Here is a 21,523-nt window from a genome sequence, read left to right on the forward strand (position 1 = left end):
GAACTACAATTCCCATCATCCCTAGCTAACAGAACCAGTGGTCAGGGATGATGGGAATTGTAGTCCCAAACATCTGGAGGGCCAGAGTTTGTCTATGCCTGTCCTAGCTATTACAGAAGGTGAAGGGAGAACGAAACATTTAGTTGCTCCCTTTAGGCAGCCATATGTACAAGGTAACATGCCATTCAGGCCTACGCCACTAGAATCTGATAAAGCACCACCCACCCACACCATCTAATCATCACACAATAAGCAAGCAATGCATAAAAACAAGGTTGTGCTTGCCTGGAAGTGATGCTCTTCAGATGGTTCTGTATGCACAATCACACAGTAGACACCATGCACACATGTTAGTTACTGAATACTCCACAGCATGGAGCATCCTTTTCCATTCCTTTATGGCTTACTCACCTTTCTGTTTCATCAGTTCCTTCACAGAGTTGTCACAAGAGCTGCAATACAGCGTGGAAGATTGTGGATTGTGTGACTGCACAGAGTCACTTGGGAAATTGGGAACAAGTAGGTACTGTACAACCTTTTATTTGTCTTTGTAGTTCTTGTGTAGCCCCTATGGGATCTGAGGTCTCATTTTTTTAAAAAAAGGTCTCAAATAGTACCCTCTCAGCATTTGCCTCTTTTCTTGCATTAACATCAACTGACTAAAGTTGAAGGCAAGGGCCAGGTTACTGCTTTGCAGATGGTCTCCACAGCTACTATCTTCTAGACAGCTGCAAATGTAGCTTGGGCCCCTGTTGAAGGCACATTATCTTCTAACAGACTTTGCATCTGAGCCCAGCCATAACAAGTTCTAACAGTTGTGACACAACCCACCCTGAGGTTATGTTCAAGCCCCTAACATATTCCTTTTCCCTTTTCCAAAACAAATAAAAATATGAGACTCCAGCTTGAAGTCTTGTGTCCTTTGTACAGTAGATAAAAAGATAAAGCTGTTGGGCCAGTAATGAATGGTCTCGCGTATCCTGAGCGTTGCGGAAAAGGCAAGAAAAACACAGATAAACACAGCATCCTGTGTAGCTGAAAACATGAAACAACTCTAAGCAAAAATTCTAAACAAAGGACAACCTTTTTCTTTTCTTTGTTTCTTTTATTTTTTAAAAAAACTTTATAAATGGAGGATTGTACCTCAAGTCAGAAAATTTGCAATCTGTGAGCTAAAGTAACAGCAACCAAAATTACAATTGTAACACAAGGTCTAGAGGATATGCAGCCACGGGCAGAAAAGTTTTGAACATCTATCTTGTCAAAACTAAAGATACTTCATGGAGACTTACTAAATAGACACAATTTAAACAGCCTTAAAGGAATGTTTCCAATAGTAGATCTTCCCTCAAAAGGTACATGAAATGCTGCAGTACTTGCTGATAAAATTATCTTGTAATGAATGTACTAACAGATTTACTTATATCAAGCAAATAATCAAAGTCCTCATATAACGTTTGGGGAGCCAAATCTTTCACAGGCTAACTCTGAAACCTGCTCCATTTATTATTATACATATATCAGGATGCACAATCCAGTCTAGTATGCAGAACAACACTACCAACCTCCTTAGAATGTTTAATATGGCAGAGTCCTCCACACTATGAAATGAAGGCACATCACATTATAATAAATTCCCATTCCCTTTCCATAGCAAACCAGGTCTGGAGCAAGGACTCTATGCCTTAGATGTGAAGGCTGTTTATGTACCTGGAATCACTGAAGGCACAATGAGTCACGTCCCACTTGATCTCCTATAGCACCTGAGTCATTATCTCAACTGATGGGAGTGCATAAGAGAACTGAACAGACTACAATAACAAAGAGCTACTGCAATGCTCTTTGTTTAAAAACTTTATGTTTTTATCTTTAAAAACATTATGGAAGGTACAATTGACCCAAAAAGCAGTTGCCACAATGCTGGTTAGAACAAGTCAGCTCGTTTTACACTAGTTGGTTACCAATTTGTTTCCAACTCAATATAAAATGCTAGTATATACCTCAGATGCATGTATTGCCAAGGACTGGATTATGTGAAGACCCCACATGCCAATATGTACCTATCCAAGCCCACAGATTGGCTTTCAAGATGCTGCTCTCTGGACTGTCATTAGATAAGATCTGACTGGTGGGTACTAGAAACTGTAGAATTCTCTCTCTTACTGTCCTCAGACATGTGGTGAAGTCCTTTTGGTTTCACAAGTCTTTTTATAAGAATTGTTTTATGATCTCTGTACTGGCTGACTCAGATTTACAGATATTCTGGTACTGTCCAACGTACCTTTTAACTGCTTTTACTACTGTCTGGTTTGTCTTACTGCAAGCTGGAAATATATATATTGAAAGATGAGGTATAAATGAATAAATAAAATAAAATAAATAACAGGACAGTATTTCTTGTATTCTGTTAATCCCTCAACACCTGCAATTCTTGAGTTGCTATTCTGCAGTTGTAGGGATACTTTGAATTTCAGTCTGTGGCAGTTTCTGATGGAACCAAGACTGGTCTCTGCAAGGTTGCACTCAGTTGGGACAAGTGTCCTTTGCCCTGACCCAAACTGAATATATCTCCCAATGACAAAGCCTTCTTCCATAGTGCTATTTGAGATCAATTTAAGCCTTGGAGGTCAGGTATACTCCCTGAAGACCCTTTCTCTAGTCATTACCTGCCTCATTTCTGAAGGTAGAGAGACTGAAGCAAGTCTCTGAGAAAGATCTTAATACACCAGCAAGTTCATGCAGGAGAGGACCTGATCTGAGTCCCAAACTATTTATGGTATTAAAAGTTAACATCAATCTGAATTGTGTCCAGAAATAGACCACAAACCAATGCAGATTTTAAGATCCGCAGCACAGGTTCATCCAATCAGTAATCCACCTTCTGCTGTTTGTCCTTTCTGTAGTTTTTTTAACAATCTTCAGAGGCAGTCCGATGTACAACACAGTCTGAGCTGGATGTTACCAGAGCATGGAAAACTTGCATGGAAGTCTATGTCCAGATGTCAACGGGAGAACCAGCCTCCGCTGGTGAAAGGTAATTCAAACTACAGAAATAACTAGGCCTCCAAAGTTAATATCAGAGCAAATAGTTATTCTATCCGGCAAACGTGATTAATAGGAGTTATACAACCCCATCTGTAACAGGCTGATCATCACCACCATGGCAGATGTACCACTGATCAGCAGTGTATGGCTTGAGTGTCAGTTTACTGGCCCTTAACTAGTCCTTTACCAGTTCACAGTACTGATTCACCACTTCAATTTGATGAGAGGGAGAAAGTCTGTGTGCTGCCTATCTAGATAAAATTACGGAGATTCTTTCTAACTGAAGAAGAAAGAATCAGTTCAGTTACAATCAATTCTTGGTATATCTGAATATTTCACAATATTGGCATACCTTTAGTTTAGCTGTTTTATCTATAGATTTTAGTGTGGTTGCACAACAGGCAATATTCCATATTATTAGACTTAAAAGAAAAGAAATATTAAACATAGCATTCAATTCTAGCATGAAAGTGGTAGCTTTAAATTACTTAACTGTAAATTACTTTAAATTTTACATAAACCAGCCTTATGTTCAGAACTCTCATGGACACATCTTCCTATAACAATATAGCTTAATATATACAAATTTAAATAATTTAGCTAATTGGTTTAAGAAGCTTTGATCTAGATAGTTGACAGCCTTACAAAAAAGGTCTTCTAAATAATTAAAAGTCAGTCTAGATGGTACAAGCACCATTCATTTCCTATACTGTGAGCAGAAAAGTACAAAACACATTAATGAATAACAGATTTACTAATTTGAAGTAGTAAAGTAATTTTAGATTGAGAGCATGGAACATCTTAAGTTTTAAATAAAACATGAAATCAATTGTGGGAATTGTGCATGTTTTGGGAAGAACACTGTATATTATGTTTGATATGTGATCCATAATTAGAAGAAATTTGTTGAAAGAGGGATATGATACCTGTCAATTATCAGCAAGCCAAAAATTCAGCTTACATACATAATTCATCAACATGCTGTCCTTTGTTGTTAAGGTGACTGATAGAGCTCCCTAACAAAATGCTTTATTCAGAAGAAAGTATTTAATTCAAACAAAACCTGTTCTATTATATTGATTTAGAAATAAGTACATCCTTCTAAATTTGTTGGGAGAAAACAGCAAAGCCTACAGATTTCTGTGTACACACATATCTGTTGCATAAAGAAGCAAACAAAAGCACTATCAGTGCTAGATATTCATTACAGTCACTAGCTCAGAATTGTTCTACAGTTTAGTCAACTGTAAAATTTTAATAAGGATGACATCCATTTGTTTCCTTATTTCAGCTACTGTACTGCTCTTAAAACGTTTTATCTTTAGCTTATGTAAATTAAACAACGTTGACAAATTAACCAGAGAGACAATACATTCAAAAAACAAAGTCCCAAACACAAACTAAGTGAAAAAATACAAACTTTAATATCAACACTAAAAACAATAGTCAATGGAAGGGAAAATCCTGAGGCCTCCAGGTTTGGTTTTTGGTTTTTGTTTTTTAAATTAAGATACATACCGTGGTGGGTAGGGAAAATGAGACTCAAACCAAATGGAGGAAAGCATTAAAAGTAATGGTGTGCTGGTTAGGCAGCACTCTGCTGCCTTTTCCTTACTCTGTCATCAGTGATTTGCATTTTTGCTCGTTGCTCTCTTGTTCTCTCTCCCTCCCCACCCCTTCTCGATCTAGAGCAGGGCTCCTCACCCTATTGCATACCCTCCAATACAATGTGGGGGGAAACCGGGATGCTATCTTCCAGGGTTGCACTCCCATATGAGTCATGTGACCTGCGTGAGCCTGCTGCCCCAGAAAAAGTGCTTTTTCATGAGATCACTTTTTTGGGGGGTGAGATCATGTCCTGAAATCATGCGAGAACACAGTGCCCAAAACAGCCGCCATGCTCTCATGGGAAAAAATGGGATGTCCTGGTTTTTCTGGGGCAATTGAGGGGTATGCTATGGAATCTTATGAACAAGCAAATCTATGTTAGACTTTGTCTGCTGCAGTCACCCAGTTTCTGTGCCCTCCACTCGCCACTGTCCTTGACTATTAAGATTGTAATACAAGCTTGTTGGATCAGACCAATGGCTCATCTACTCCAGCATCCTGTCCTCACAATGGCTGACCAGATACTTGTGGGAAACCTGCAAGTTGGGCATGAGTTCCCAGCAACTGGTATTCAGATGGTGAAGCCAAAAGAAGATTGAGAGGAGGGGTGTCCCTGCCCACTTTTGGCATTTTGGCATTAACCCCCAACCAGGCAACTCACTGTTTGTGCTGGGCTTGTGTTCTGAGTCATTGCACTTCTGCGAAATTGTGTGTAATCAGAACACACACTGAAAAAGCCTGCAAACATCCCATTCTGCTCCTGCTCCCTTTTGCGATGTTTTTGGGTCACTTCCAGGTTCAGCATGATTGCGTGTGTGTGCAGTTGCGCACATATCGGACATGCCTAAAATGGTCACTGTCTGTACTCTATAAATGTTGCCCATTCTTTGTTGGTCCTTTCCATGAATGGAAAGATATCTTCCATTCACAGAAGCTTAGTATTATTCAAGCCAAATGCTGGTGTTTCTTTTTCAAAAGGCGTTGAATGAAATTCTTGTAATGAAATACTGTAGTAAGAGTATTACAGTATCAGCCTTAATTACTGTAATGTTTGTCTTACTTTGCTTCTAATTTAGTTGCCATCTAAATCACCAACCCACGTTTGTCTCACACATTAATTCCTTTAGAAATTAAAACAAATAACTTATTTTAAATGAAAGCAGAGATCCTGTCTTTGGTTCAGTCTGTAGGTTCTCCACCCTTAGTAGACAAAAAACTGAATTTAAACATCAGGATATGGCAGCTAAGTTAAACACAAACTAGCACAGCAAGTTATACAAGACATGCTACTACTGATAAAGGCATCTTATATATATATATATATGTGTGTGTGTGTGTGTGTGTGTGTAAAGCCTACACAAGAAAAGAAAGTGAGACATTGAATATTCAGTATGTTTGATATGTGCAAAGTTTACATGCAAAATATTTGAACAACGAACAGATGCTCACATAACTGGCACATGCCTTCTCCCATGTGCCCAGTATCCTTATTGCTCTCACAGACGGCACACAAGCTGGGCCTCAGATGCAGATCTCAAAAATATGGGCAGCATGATATGGGTGAAGGTAGTCTTTAAGGCTCCAAACCACTTAGGGTATAAAATGTTTAAACCACTACTTTCAATTATCACACTGGCAACCAGGGGCAACTGGTGCAGCAGAAATGCCACATGTTCCAGCTGCCTGACCCTCACCAATACCTGAATGGCCTCAGTTTGCACCAGCTGAAGTTTCCAAACTATTTTCAAAGGCATCCCCACAGAGAAAGCATTTGAGCAGTCCAACCTAGATGTGATTAGGTAGCTGCTAGTTATCCAAGACTGCAGAACTAAAAGGAAGCACTCTTTGGCCTCTGCCACCACATAATGGCAAGTCCATTGGTCAGTAAAGGAAGCAGCTGCTCCAATGCTTGTTTCCCTGCTCCTTCTTGATTGCTTTTGCACTTTGTAATGCAGCTATTAGATTGCAAGGTTATTGGCATGAGGTGTATTACCTTTTTAATATAGAATAATTTAAGTTTTTTAATAGGCAATTTATATGTGTTTAATAATTAGTGCATAGATAACTGATGCAAGGTCCATCTGTTCTGGATAGGGTCCCAGTTGCTGCTACAAACTAAGCAGGTAAAAAGCACTTCTGGCCACATCACCTTCTGAACTTCCTCAGTTAGTGCAGACTCCAGAGCTCCCAGACTACAAACTTGGTCCTCAGGGGAACTGCAGCTCCATCTAAGACTTGTTGCAAACCTGATTTCAGAGTAGCAAGTTTCCCCAACCCAGTACCTCCTTTTTGTCTGGGTCAACTTCATCCACTCAAAAACCTCCATCAGATATCAGTTGTAGTGTTCAATAGCCTGCCACATGTGGTGGGAATGTCCCAAAATCCAACTCTTCTGGACATCAGTCATACTAGAAATATGCAAAATAACTAAGCAAGTATTAGAAGTCACCCCAGAACTGGCCCTACTGAAGATCTTTCAATCTAATAATGCCCACTCACATTAGAGAGCTCATAATCCACCCACTCTCAGCAGCCAGAAGCATCATGGCCATGCACTGAATAGATCTGTCAGGAGTAAATATGGACCAATGGTATCAAATAGTATGGGAAACAACCTTACTAGAAAAACTAACCAATAAACTGAAACTGACACAGGAACAAAGAGAAGACACCTTCAACCTGGTATGGTTCCCCTTTATCACATAAATAGCTCAACAAGGCAACAGCAAGAATCCACCAACAACATACAAATCAATATGGCTTACCTGACCCAAAAATCCACCCCCTCACACACATAAACAGATCTCACTACAGCCAGCCAACCAACACAACCAACCACACCCTAGGCCACCCCCAACCTCTTTCACCACTAGGGAAATACAACAATAGAAAGAGAATAGAAAGAGAACCCACACAAGTGACGCTGACACAAAATTCCACACATACACTAAGTAGAAGAATAGAAGCATTACCATCCCACCCCATGAACCAACCCCACCCTCCTCTTTTCCCTCCTTTCCCTAATACTGCATGCAACACTAATGTCTCACAACAAATCAAACTGATCTGTAGAAAACACAACTTGAATAATGAGACAATGCATGTATTTTTGTAAACTAATAAATCTTTAATATTTTTTTAAAAAATTAGGTTGCTGCTGATGCTGAATGGAGGAGCCTGATGGATATATTCAGGAAAGGTTAACATACACCCCTTTGTCCAGCCAAGTTTTAGAGCCACAAACCAGCTTGGCATGCTCTTTCATGATCAGGTTAGAAATAATAGACCCTTCACAATTAACAAACCAGGCATTCTTTAATGGCACCTGCATACTTAAGAGGCCTACATACGCTACCAAGGTTACCAAGGCTGGAGAAGGGAGAAAATGCATTGATTTTAGCACTTTAAAAATAAATAGATGTGCTATCAAAGGTACTCTAAAAGTAGATATGCTTCCATAGGCTGGATGATCAGCACACAATACAATTCTAATTGTATTCAGATGTGTACTTTAAAATTATATTTAGCAAAATAAAAACCTCAACAATAATGGTAGATCAATACAACAAATATATAACAGTTCAGAAAACATTAACATTTTAACAGATTTAATAAGAGTTTTAACTTAATTTCAAGTAATGGAGAACAAAATACAATTTCTACACAAGAAGAAAATTAAAAGTCAAGTGTTCAAGAATATAAAAAGGGGTAAAGGGGACCCCTGACCATTAGGTCCAGTCGTGACCGACTCTGGGGCTGTGGCGCTCATCTCACTTTATTGGCCGAGGGAGCTGGCGTACAGCTTCCGGGTCATGTGGCCAGCATGACTAAGCCGCTTCTGGCGAACCAGAGCAGCGCATGGAAACGCCGTTTACCTTCCCGCCAGAGCGGTACCTATTTATCTACTTGCACTAACCAAGAATATAGTGACTCCCTAGTACATGTTTGGGTTGTAATGAAATAGTATAAACAAAATGATCCATTTGTTTATTATACAGTTCTAAGCAATCCTTGTGTTCAATCCATGGAAGACTGCCTCTTTAGTTAAGAAAAATAAAGTACTACTGAAACTCTTAAGGTCCTCACATAGAGTCAACTGTTTGTCAAGATGGCACTCAGGAACAAGATAGCTTCCTTTATCCAAGTGCTTTTGAAGTTAAAGCTCATTATTCAAAAACTGCATTTAGAACATTAAATAACTCTTTTCTCACTGGAATAATTTCTGAATGCCTTCCCTCAGCTTTATGTGGCATTTAAGAATGAATAAGCTATAAATAGACAAACATTTCCAAAACATTTCCTGAGGAACTAAACACCTAAGTTATTCAGCCTCCTGTAACATTCTACTGTTAAATAGTATGCGCTGGATTCAAAATACTGGTGATGCTGTCAGAAGAGTCAAAACTTCAGATTTCTTGCAGTTATAACAATTTTAGAACTAGTTACAGGTAGGTAGCTGTGTTGGTCTGCTGTAGTTGAAACAAAATAAAAAAAATCCTTCCAGTAGCACTTTAGAGACCAACTAAGTTTGTTACTGGTATGAGCTTTCATGTGCATGCACACTTCTTCAGTGTATCTTCTTCACTGCTCCTCCATGTTGTCTCCTTTCTCCAAAGCTACCTAATTGTTATGAACCCACTAATCAGTGTTAGTAATAACTTTTTTCTGAGAAGAGGAAGCAAATACAGTTGATAGAACCATAGGGGCCAGCTCTAAGAAGAATAGTTATACACACTTAATTGTATGTTGCTGCACTTTCAAAGGTGGACATTGCACTATAAATATTGGTAATGGGAGTTCAGGGGGGTATCTTTATGTCTTCTTCCCTAGAGTCATCCTGTACTTGTCTGATGTCACCAAATTCTCCCTCATTCATTTCTGAATGCTCTCCATAAAGGTCATCTCTACAGCTACTGCTCACTCTCAGGGAACCTGAACTCTATCCTGCCTTCTTCCTGAATGCTTTGTGTACCTACTCTATCCATGATTTGTATCCACTTCAGTAAAATAACCATGTTCCCAGCTAGAGCTAAGGTAGAGAGCTCCAATTTGGAGCACAGTACTGATCTTTAAGGAAACAGTACTTTAACAATGAACCATCCATGTGCTTTGCTTATAATTTTATTGCCTACCTATGTCAAAATGGACCAAGGACTACTCAGACTTCGCCTTTTGCCTGACCCTTTATTGTGCATCCTGCTTGCTTATTTGCTTCCCACTTCTGTGTTGCTGCTAAGTCCCCTGATTGTTCAGTTGCCCAGTGAGAATGGGACAGCTGAAGGACTTCCAAGTCCTCTGTATGCTATACACAATCAGTCTGTTCCTTAGTCTTGCTGTCCAAAGTGTATTGGGTAGTGGAGCCTATTTATGCAGCCATTGCTAGGTGAAGCCAAATTTTCCCCTTCCTTGGATTGCTGTCCATGCATGGTGCCTTTACAGTGTAAAAAAAAAAGCTGAGAAAGGAACTGTTAGAACTATTTTTTGTGAGCATGTGCAAAGGTCTTCTAGCAGAATAAGCACAAAGTGGGTTCTGTGTATAAAAAGGGTCTCTGAGGCTGACTGAGTCATACTTTAGGTTGTTAGTCATGCCAGAAAATTGAGAACTTGGGAATCAAATTATCCATGAGTTGCTAAGTATATTCTTATGGGCAGCATTGAGTGAAAGCTTATTGAGGGTGTTTTCCTCCAAGAACTATATATTTCTGCATCATACAGAGTTTGAACTTTTAAGCTTGCCAGTTTTACTTATGTGAATGCTCATTTTCATTTATTTATTTTCAGCAACTGCTGTTTCTTCTCTATTTTTTACATTCAGATATAAATGGTTCCTATAATGTAATAAGGCAAATTGGAGCATCACTGCATACTGTTCATTTAACTGTGCTGCTTTTCTATTCATTCCATTTCAGATATTAGAAGGGAGTCATTTTAAACTTTCTTCTCCTCTACAACAGCTGTGAAATGTAGCTGCCTGCCTTGTGAGGGAGGGATTGCAGCAGAGGAGAGGGGCACAGAAAATCTGTAACTAAGCAGAGTTCTTATTTAAGCAAAGCCCAAGTGGGCTATTTAGTCTTGGGACTAGTTTCATTTTGTGTGGCTCTGTAGTTTGGGGAGCATTTATGGTGGACAAATAAATCATTAATAAATCATCCTATTTTTATATATAGCAACAAGCCATAGTTAGAACAAGCCAAGGTAAATAAGCCAACAACAAACCATGACTTATTATCCTGATTGTGCTTTGTTGGGAACAAAGAATTCGTGGTTGAGTGATGGGCTGGGTTTGCATGATCAAACAAACCATGATTTAGTGTTACATGTAAAGTAGGCTATTTGAAGAGCCTTCAAACATCCCATTCCATTATGTGGAAGGAGGCTTGGATGAGGTGGTGAAGTCTGTCTACCCAGCTATGTTAGGCTGTGTTGGGGTAGATTCAGACACTGTAGAGCTTCCAACAGTGCCTACCTAAAATGCACACAGGCAGAAGCCACCAGCAGTGGTGGTCCTCAGGCATCCTGCTATGGGAATGTTAATTTTCCTGTTGCCTTTCTGCCCTGGATGGTGTGAGTAGCGGGACCACTGCCCAGCAGGCATTTTGGATTAAGGGGTCTCCTTAATGGAACATTTAAGGGTTGTTTCATAGAAACTGAAAAAGTTATTTCCAAGTCATAGTAGACTATTCTGACAGTACAATTCTGACTGACTGCAATCAACCTAAAACATCACCATCACGTGTGAACAGATAAGTGTTACTTTCTCAACTCATCACCACTTATGTCTGCAGATATGAATGCACAACCCACATATTTTAGGCAGGCATACAAGATCAGAATTTCTCAGTCTTAGGTGCTCAGCAACATGTAATAAACCTGATCATGGATAGCAATTCAGATCATTCCACAGTTCTGCTTTACTATTTGTGGAACACATATCTAGACACAACACTCAAAACATAGCTTTATTATTTGTTTCATTATCATTAAGATTATATCCCACCTTACCTACAGGGAGCTCTAATTTTATTCTCAAAATAAATGTCTTCATTTTATCCTCAAAATAATTATATGAGGTAGGTTAGGCTGACAGATGTGACTTGCCCAAGGTCACCCAGTGAGCTTCATGGCTGAGTGGGGATTTCAACATGGTCTCCTGGATCCTCATCTGACACTGTAACCACTAAGACACACTGGCTTATCACTTCATGAAAGATGAAAGAAGCCTGCTACTGCTACATTATATGTTTTGACTCCTGCTACATAAAACTGATCCATACAGACTTTACAGAAAAGAAAGCAATGCTCTCAGGACATGGAAAACCTGGATTACATATTGCTCCTCTTTCACAGTGATAATTCAAAAATATTTTGTGAAGAGGCTGGTGTTCCTTACTTACTGATACCAAATATTTATCTGCAGCAATTCTTTTCTTTCCTCAAAGACTTTGGATTTTTGAGTCAGCTGTAAAAAGAAACTCAACAGAGAGGCATTGTTTTGGCTGGCAATTTCAAATGTGCCGTGTTTAGTAAATATTGCAGAATAAACACATTGGATAACAATAACATAATTTAGTCAAGGTTTTCAGATTCCCCTGGGAATCAGAAAGGCAGCCTCCAATTCAAGATAGTACCTCCTTTTGCACAACACTGATATGGCCAAGGATCTCCTCAGAAATATAATATTACTTTTGAATATTGAAGAGTAAAGGGGGATTTCATCCAAAATTTATATTTTTTCCTTAAAAAAAACAACCCACTAGGACATACACCAGGGGATCTTGCTTGATACTTCTTCATTGCAGATGACAAACAGGTAAATTACCTTTGCAGTTGATCATACCCATCGGAAGCCTATGGGCCAATTAGAAGCAATGTTTTTGTGTGTGAAGAATGAGCAGGCTACTTACACAGCACAACAATTATAGGCTGCATCTAATGCAGACATTTTTAAATGTAATTATTTACAGGAAAATAAGGATCAGAATGTCTCATAGAAATACTGGACATGGTGAAATAAGCCTACAGAAAAGTATTTTGACTTGATTTCTAGCTTACAAATTATGTCAGGCACCTCTGCTCACATTTTACTGACACATCAAGATAATACTGTACAAAGGGTCCATGACAGAGAGTTGGAGATTCATGCTTTGATTCTGAGAGTTTAACACTGTAATCCAAGGTTTGGGAATGCATGGTTGTGATAATGCCAAGGTTGCAGGTTCGATCCCCATATGCATATTCCTGCTTTGCAGGGGGTGGACTAGATGATCCTCAGGGTCTTTTCCAACTATACAATTTGATGATTCTATGATCTACCTACCTGATATTGTTGTACTCCCAACTCCCATCAGCATGAACTAGCATGGTCTCAGGGGTGATGGGACTTGTAGACCAGCAACATGTGAAGGTCCACAGGGTCCTCATCTATAATTGCAATTCATTCAAAACTGCCACTCAATATAGAAGTTTACTATAGCAGGTGAAAAAATTCTAGCAGTGATGTTTGAGCCAGAGATAAACAGAGCAGAAGGAACTAGATGTTTCACACACTAAATAAATTATAAGAATGCAGATGCAAGCATATCTAACAATCTAACTGAAGGAAATGGCATGCTTATGACTGCCCATGCATTCTTAACATCTGTTCCCATATAGCTCTCCGTTCTGTACACTGAATGAAAAAGGCAGAAATATTCTGAATAAAATTTAATTGTATAAAGTACATTTCACTATTTTTACCCAAGTTCAGTAACACGAGGCACCAGAAACAGATTGAAAAACTGCTTCGCTGATTACAATTAAAACTAAGACATACTTAGCTATTATTATCTTTGGGCATAATTGTAAGTAGTTGTTTTGTTTTTGCAGTGTAGGCAGATAAATGAACTAGGATAATATTTCTTTGTCCTCTTTCCCAATCCCTTCCTCTTAGCATCACACAGCTTTAAAATTCTGGTTTTCAAATTCTGGTTTTCAAGCTTATCAAAGACCACCCCCCAGCCACCCTAGGTTCTGTGCTACCTAGGGAAGGAAGATCTGGTTACAAGGTAGAGTGCTCTTCTTTTTAAATAACTTGCTTCCATGAGATAAAGGGGAGATTATTTCTACAAGGCTGCTCTGTCAATCAATCCATAACCCTTGTGTCCATCTGAAACCTCTAAAGATAGCATAGTTTATGACTTCTAGGTATGGAAGTGCTAAAACAAGACTAGACCACAACAGAAAACAAGAGCTAAAGTTTACTAAGACAAAAGCATGGAGTTTTAAGAATTACATATCATATGTAAAATTTACAGAAAATCAGCAAATTACATTATGAAACAACCAATCAAAGAAAGGTTAAATGCAATCTTCTGTCTCTATCTGTAACCATTCCCTTAAGAGTGAATCTTATGCTCCTTTGTTGTACTCAGTGTTGATGTCTCCCAATTTCCTTCTTGAACTAATTGCCTCTAGGTTGGATACCTGTAGATATAGCCTTTGGCAGGGGGCAGGTCACAAGCTCCACCAGCAGACTACCAGAAGTCTTGCAGCCCCTCCCTCCCTTCTCCCCATCTCTGTTCTTTCACCTTTCTGGATCAAACTTTTTCATCCTTTGTGAAGGGGAACAGATTATGCAGATAACAGCAACAACTAGTTTAGCTCATGTGATTCAGTTCATGTCATTGAGCAGGATGATGGTGGCGCAGCAGCAAGGGCAGTAGTTGCCTCAGGTGAATAACTCACAGTACCCAGATCCTTCTCCTCCTTCTCCTTCAGCTCTTGTGGAACCCAGGTATTATTTGTTTTGTGAGGAAATTAGGCTGATCCCACTTTTCAGTGTTTCTAGAAATGGTTGACCTGTTCTCAGATGTATATGCTTATTCATTTCTTTGGGTTATTTACCTGGCAAAGAGTGACATGGAGAATTGGATTCAAACCCTTACCCATGGCTAGAAGATACTTCTTAAATTATTTTTCTTTCATTTTGAATTAACTATCATGGACTGGATCTAGGAAAGTATGAGCCAAGTTTTACTTGTGTAGGACCTTTCCTCATCCTTTCCACAGCAGTCCTCTGTGCCCACTGAAAAGGCACTTCTAAGGCTCAACGGATCTGCCAAAGCAGCATGGGATGAAGCATAGGAAGCAAAAGCTTGAAACAGGAATTAGTAGCAATTAGGACTCCCTCCCACTCATGAGCACAACTGCCCTCCCCTCACAAAGGAGTCTGTGGAGCCAGCTCAGTATTTCCTATGGGAAGTGCAACATTACACTTAAAACTGCTTGCTAAAAATTAACCAGAGCAGATGGTTAATACCAGTATTTTTATAGATCCCTTTAAACATTAAAGGTTTTAATTGCATCCAATTTGCTCACAATACACTGTGGCATAAAGTTTTTCACCTTGGGGTGCCTGTATTTATTTAGGTTGGACCATATGTTGTGAACTTAAATGTAGGTGCAGAGTGTAATATAAGTAATATCAATTGCAGAATAAGGTAGGCAAAATACACTATGTTGTTTTGACAGCTCACAGCAGTTCAAGAACAATCTGCTGCATAGGTAACACCTGTCACCCTAAATTTTGCCACAGCAGCCAGATTTTCATTCTGATGACATAAAAGCCTTTTTGCCTCTCTAAAGCTACCAAGATCATGAGCTGTTTATTTTCCAGAAGGAATAATTCTTATACTGGGGTATAACATTCCCCTACTCTGCCACACTAGAGACTTCATAGCTAAAAACTTGAGCCTCTCTCACTGGTTAATGTTGCAAGGCTTGTCCACAACATATGTGCTCTATAGATCCAAGAAGGAAGTAGCAATGTGTTACACACAAATTACACACAAATGAACATTAAAGCACAATGTACTTTTCTTTAATAATTAAAGAACCATTTCAGAAAAAGACAATTTGAGATGAGGAAAACAATACTGGGGCACTTAACTCTCATCCATAATTTTCCCACTCCAAATCTCCACAGTAGCTCCCCTCACCCCAAGTTTCAAATGCGTATTTGCCATAGAAAATGTATGTTTGCCTTGTTAGATCAAACTTGCATTTGATATCCAGTGGAGGGAAAAGTCATTGAGCTGAATGAGACTAGAGAGGAGGAAAGAGTATTAAGCACCCACTACAATTCCCCTGCTTTTAACTGTCCCTTGCGAAAATGGCTTTTAAAATTGGCACTGAAGTTCCAATACATGCATCTGTGCATAATGTATTGTTATCTCTAAACCACTTAGCCTGCTAGGAAAAACATAACAGCTTCACAACAGTCTACCAAAATGACCAACTTTCCTTTTTTTACTAGCCTGCCCCTAACCCCACCCTGCATGCCCCCCAAATCTGCTTCAGAGAGCCCCCCAACCCCCACAGAGCTGATTTTGAGGGTGTGGTGTCTATGTGCATGTGTGTGAAGGGGACAAGAAAATAAGATGAAGCCACATTGTGTGAATGGAAGTCTATATACAGCCCACAGTGTTGTATTTTGGTGTGTGTGCGATTGCAGCATTAGTCTTGCAATGGGGTAAGCATCAATGAGAACTGTGGGATTTAAAAAGGCATTGGTTAATGGGTACTGTATTGACTGCAATCCTAAACACATTTATTTAGAAATAAGCCCCATGAATACATTAAGACACTTCCATGGAATAAGCATGGAATCAGAGTTCAATTTAACTTTTATTTCCCATAAATATTGACAGCAGGGTTTTGCAGTTAAAGGTGGACCTATATGTTTCCTTCTACCACTTAACTTAATATGATCTAGCTTTCTCTCCTCAGTCCCAGAAACTATTTTCAGTATTAGGGCAGAGCCTGAGTAACTATAACCAGCTTCCCATACATAGGTACAGGAAGCTTGCTAATGTACTACTGTACTTAAAAACACTACAACAGGCTCTGTTTCCTGTAGGTAGCCATGTTGGTCTGACACAATCAAAATAAATAAATAAAAATTTTTAAAAATTGCCCAGTAGCATCTTAGAGATCAACTAAGAACAAACTCTGTTTCCTGTAAGAGATAAATAGCTACAGGCCCTTCAAACAAGGAGTCACTAACCTTTCCAAGGACTTGCCTCAGGGCATTCAGAAGGTGAAAATAAGCCTACAGAAATAAACTAGCACAGATAATCAAGCTGACTCAGACAATTAGGTACAAAATACAAAGAAACTATGCTGATTGTATTACAAATCAGGAAGCTTCAGGTGAAAGTGAAATTACCCGTCACAGTAATTTCAGCATGTGTAATTGGCAGTTTACTCAACCTAGGTGCAATGAAAGTCCCTGCCCCAAGATAAGTCATTCTGAAGAGGAGCTGCAAAGAACAAACTTTTAATACCACCTAGGACAATTTATACTGCTATCTGACCACCGGTTATTTCTATGTCTGTTAGAAAACAGATATTGATCAAGTTATTGTGTTAAGATCTACAAATTTCCATTCCAGATAATGAATTCAAACCAATATATAAGATTTAAGTTTTACATGAACCTCAGCCAGATTACTCCCTTAAAAGGTTTTTTTGCTGAGAATACGTTTAAAGTGACCTCTTCCTCATTCTATCAGAAATACTGAACTGCTAGGTTTGAGTGGAAATATTTAAATTACTAATGTTTCCCAACAGAATAATAGAACAAAATGTTATTTCTGAAATATACTCTTCTTTTAAAACAGTTCAAAGAAGTACTTAAATCTAAACCTAACAATTCTTTTTTCATTTTTATTCTTAATAAAATGAGATTAAGATTCACTTTTCTTTCAGAATAATATACAAAAACTTAAGGAGCTGTGAATTGTCTCCAACATTTTCTCTTCATATGTCCCACTTACTACATCAGTTTAAATATTCTCGGCCAAAACAAAAACATATATACTATTCTTGCTTCTGTTTCTGTATGGCAGACTTTTTCTCTAAGCAACAGAAGAAGATATACTGATATTTGCAACCTACGCTGCTCTAACAAAGAAAGGTAACGGTATAGTAAACTCTGTGACTAATGGTATACATCAAAGAAATGTTAATACTACTACTCATGCCTTAAAAATTCCTTTCTATTTCCCTCCTACCATCACAGCCCTCATACTGGCATAGAATAATAGCTGGAAGAAACCTCAGAGGTCATCTAGTCCAGTTTCCTGCTCAGTGTAGGATCTGCAATGCAGCATGCAACTACAGCATTCGTGACACATTACCCTCCAGCATCTGTTTAAATACCTCCAGTGAAGAAGAGCCCACCACCAGTTATTGTCTGTTCCAGGCATAGGAATGGACTATGAGTGTGTGCAGCATCCCACTCTAGTAGTGTAAAATATATTTTTCTCATGCAATGCAAGCAGGGCTTTCTGCTTAAAGTTGGCAGAGCTCTTCACATTTTGCAGAGAAGCCACAACAAGATAGGCATGTGCAAATGACATGTCAAACAACATTTACCATATTTATCCTTATAGATGTGACATACAAAAGGGAAAGGAAGTATGGGACAATTTTATAGCAGCTGTGCACTACTGAGGTGTGGGGGAGAAGACAAAACGGTCTCAGGCTCATATAGTGTAGCTGAGATTTGGTAGCTTTCTGTAAGAAAACTACTGTGCATCTGACCTAATTGTTCAGCAAATAGAGAAAATCTCACTATTTTGTATCTGCTTTGTCTATTTTGTATCTACTCTGATCTACCACTGGTGAAAAGTTTTTCAACTGCTCATACCACTTTCACAGAACCACCAGGCCAAGTGTTAAAAGTTGCCAATTCTAATCTATTTACAGCAGTGGTGGCCAGACTTGGCCCACCAGATGTTTTGGGACTACAATGCCCATCATCCCTGACCACTGGTCCTGTTAGCTAGGGATGATGGGAGCTGTAGTCCCAAAACAGCTGGAGGGCCAGGTTTGGCCAGCACTGATTTACAGAGTCAGCTTGCTAACACATGCAAATACATATACATATTCTCACTACTTATTCTAAAGTGTCAACAAGTAATACTCTGAAATACACTGCTGAAAAACAGTAAATATTCCAAAACTTAATAAAATCTCTAAGTACCATCATTCCAAAACACATCCCATAGTTTTAGACAGTAAACCCACCTTTGCCCATGCCTCAACATAACTCTTATGACACCTTATTTTTCATAGAAGTCACCTCTTCATAGAAGAGCAACAGAGACAAGCTAATGGCAGAGTGCCAGGATACAGATGAATGGCTGGAGGCTATACTCACAAAGCTGGTATTTGTGCAAATAATGACTGATAGCACAGTCCTAACCGTATGTACTTAGAAGTAAGTTCCACTCAATTCAGTGGGACTTACTCCAAGGTAAGTGGGGATACCTATCCATTCTTAAGGAAATCAGCCCTGAGCGCTCACTGGAAGGACAGATCCTGAAGCTGAGACTCCAGTACTTTGGCCACCTCATGAGAAGACTCCCTGGAAAAGACCCTGATATTGGGAAAGATGGAGGGCACAAGGAGAAGGGAACGACAGAGGACTAGATGGTTGGATAGTGTTCTCGAAGCTACCAGCATGAGTTTGACTAAACTGCGGGAGGCAGTGGAAGACAGAAGTGCCTGGTGTGCTCTGGTCCATGGGGTCACGAAGAGTCGGACACGACTAAACGACTAAACAACAACAACAAAGTGGGGATACGACTGCAGTTTTACTTAAGCATTGGTAAGTCCATTAAATCAGGGACCAAAATTACCAATTGAACCATTCGTATTAGCCAAGCTGAAATGCCACCCTCTGCCTAGATAGCTCAGTTGGGTAGAATGTGATGCTGATAACACCAAGGTTGCAGGTTTGAAACCCATATGGGACAACTGCTTATTCCTGCATTGCAGAGGATTGGACTAGATGATCCTCAGAGTCCCTCCCAACTCTACAATTCTAGTTGGCTAGCCCTAACTATAACATTTTTAAAAACGAAAAGAATAAAGGGTGCGAGAGACCACTCCCAGTGGGGTCTGACAGGCCTGGCTGAGGTGCTGACATTAAGTCTCTTTGCTGCTGTCCTCCTCATCCACTAATCTCTGGGTGGTCATTTTGTGGGGTCTGGCATCCTCATTTGATTTACAGTTACCATCATCATGTTTAATAATGGAGGATGGGAGTTGTAATTCTAAACATCTACAGCATACAAAGTTGATGAAAGCTAAATTAAAGTGTGTATCTAGGCTGCTGGCGGGTCTGCATATTTGAAAGCTTTCCCATATGGCAGAGAAAAATACTTCCAGAATGTAAAAGAACTGAACTAAGTGAGAACCCTTGTCCCCTTTATGTGTTGTGGGTTATGTATTCAGTCTTGCAATCCCAATTTTTCACTTTCAAAGTGAAAATGAATCATTTCCTATGGCATGATTCGGGACTACAATGTTCAGGGTGCCTGACCCTACAAACTCAGCTCCAGCAAATCGAGCGAGAAGAAGAAAGAAGGAGGGGTGTGTGTAGAAACCTAATTTCAGAATTACAAGTAAGCATTGCTTTCCTCCTGCTCATGTTACCTGCAGAGTGTTAGCCGTCCTGAAATCCTTATGCCCTTATAACAGGTGTGTGTAGGATTAGAAAAGTCGCCAGAATTTATCAATATGTAGGAGCTTCACCCACACCTGCAATCCTGTTGTCAGGGAGCGCTTAATCGAAGCACACAGCCTGTCCACCTGTTTTTTGTTTACTAAAAATTATATATACCGCCTGATTGCATAAAAAAACTTCAGAGCGGTTTACAAAAAAATATATACAGTAGGATTATTAAGTAAGAGCAATCAAAACGTTCAAAAACAAATTTTAAAAGTTTATTTCACAAAATAAACACGGGAAGGCCGCGCAGCGTGAGGAGAACCTCCTTTCCCAAGTTTGCCCAGCAAACTTAATCCATTCGACCGCCCCCCAATTAGTCGACCTACCTCAGGGAGGCGCTAAAAAGCGTGAAAAAAGCGCCTTGCTGGCACCGACAATTTTATAAAGGTTTAACCCGCCCCCTTCCATATCACCCCCCCCAACACACACTTTTTAAAATTAAAAAGCGCAACGTAAATGTGTTTCCCACTTCCCGCAGTGAGGCTGTCCGACTAACCCATCGCCGCCGCTTTGCTTTTGGTCTTCATCTTCCCCTCAGACGAGCAGCGAAGAGAGCATGAGGATGCCTCAAAGGCGCACTGTCTGTCTGTCTGGCCCGAGGGCAGCGACGCGACCGTTAAGAAGCGGCCGGGCGCGTGAGGCGACCCAACGGCCGCTTGCTTGCTGCTACCGTATTTCTCCAGCCGCGCGAGCCTTGCCGCTTTCGCTCCCCTCCTCCTCCTCCCACTTTTGGTTTTTGTTTATCCCGCCTCCCTCTCAATGACTTTTCCTGCTGAGCTCAGAGGAAGGATGACCGGGTGGAGGAGCCGCGCGGCGGCGGCCACACCCCTCACCCGCCTTCCCTTCCGTAAATGTTGCCACAGAGGGGTCCGGCGAGCCCCGCCCCCTTTTCCCACCGCGCGCGAGGTGGGCTGGCATTGGGTGCCGACGCGTCAGAAGGCCGGCCCCCCTCCTCCATGCGGCGGAGACAAGATCGGGTGTGTGCGTGTGTGTGTGTGTGTATGCGTGCGCGACTCCGTCCCTTCCCCGAACTGCCCTCGGCTCTCCCCTCCCCGGCCCCGCCCTCCCACGTTTGAACAACGCCGCCTCCCCGTCACAGCTGACGCGTCGAGCACACGGCCGCCGGGCCCGTTCTATTTATGTTTGTGGCCTCTGGCTTTTGCATAGCCCCACCCCTCCCCGCCCCTTTCTCCGAGGGCCGGGCGGATGGGCGCCGCCCACCTATGCCCAAATATGGACCTGAGGGGCGGGGCCCCGCGCTCCGGCAGCCTCTCGCAGCGCTCCTGGTGCCGTTTATAGAGTACAGCCACT

The 21,523-nt window shown here is 40.4% G+C and overlaps 1 long non-coding RNA gene across 2 annotated transcripts in view; it reads right to left on the bottom strand.

Annotated features, from left to right (window-relative positions):
* LOC310744696 overlaps positions 1-21,233 on the bottom strand; it is a 47,147-nt gene extending 25,914 nt beyond the window's left edge. The window contains exon 1 of one of the 2 annotated variants that reach the window (XR_014539662.1): positions 20,709-21,233. This is a non-coding gene — a long non-coding RNA (uncharacterized lncRNA). The remainder of the gene's footprint in view (positions 1-20,708) is intronic. The other variant, XR_014539663.1, reaches the window with a different exon arrangement.
* Between the last annotated feature and the right edge of the window lie 290 nt (positions 21,234-21,523).

Source organism: Podarcis filfolensis, assembly GCF_964270895.1.
Source record: "Podarcis filfolensis genome assembly, chromosome: 11".
In the NCBI taxonomy this organism is placed as follows: Eukaryota; Metazoa; Chordata; class Lepidosauria; order Squamata; family Lacertidae; genus Podarcis; species Podarcis filfolensis.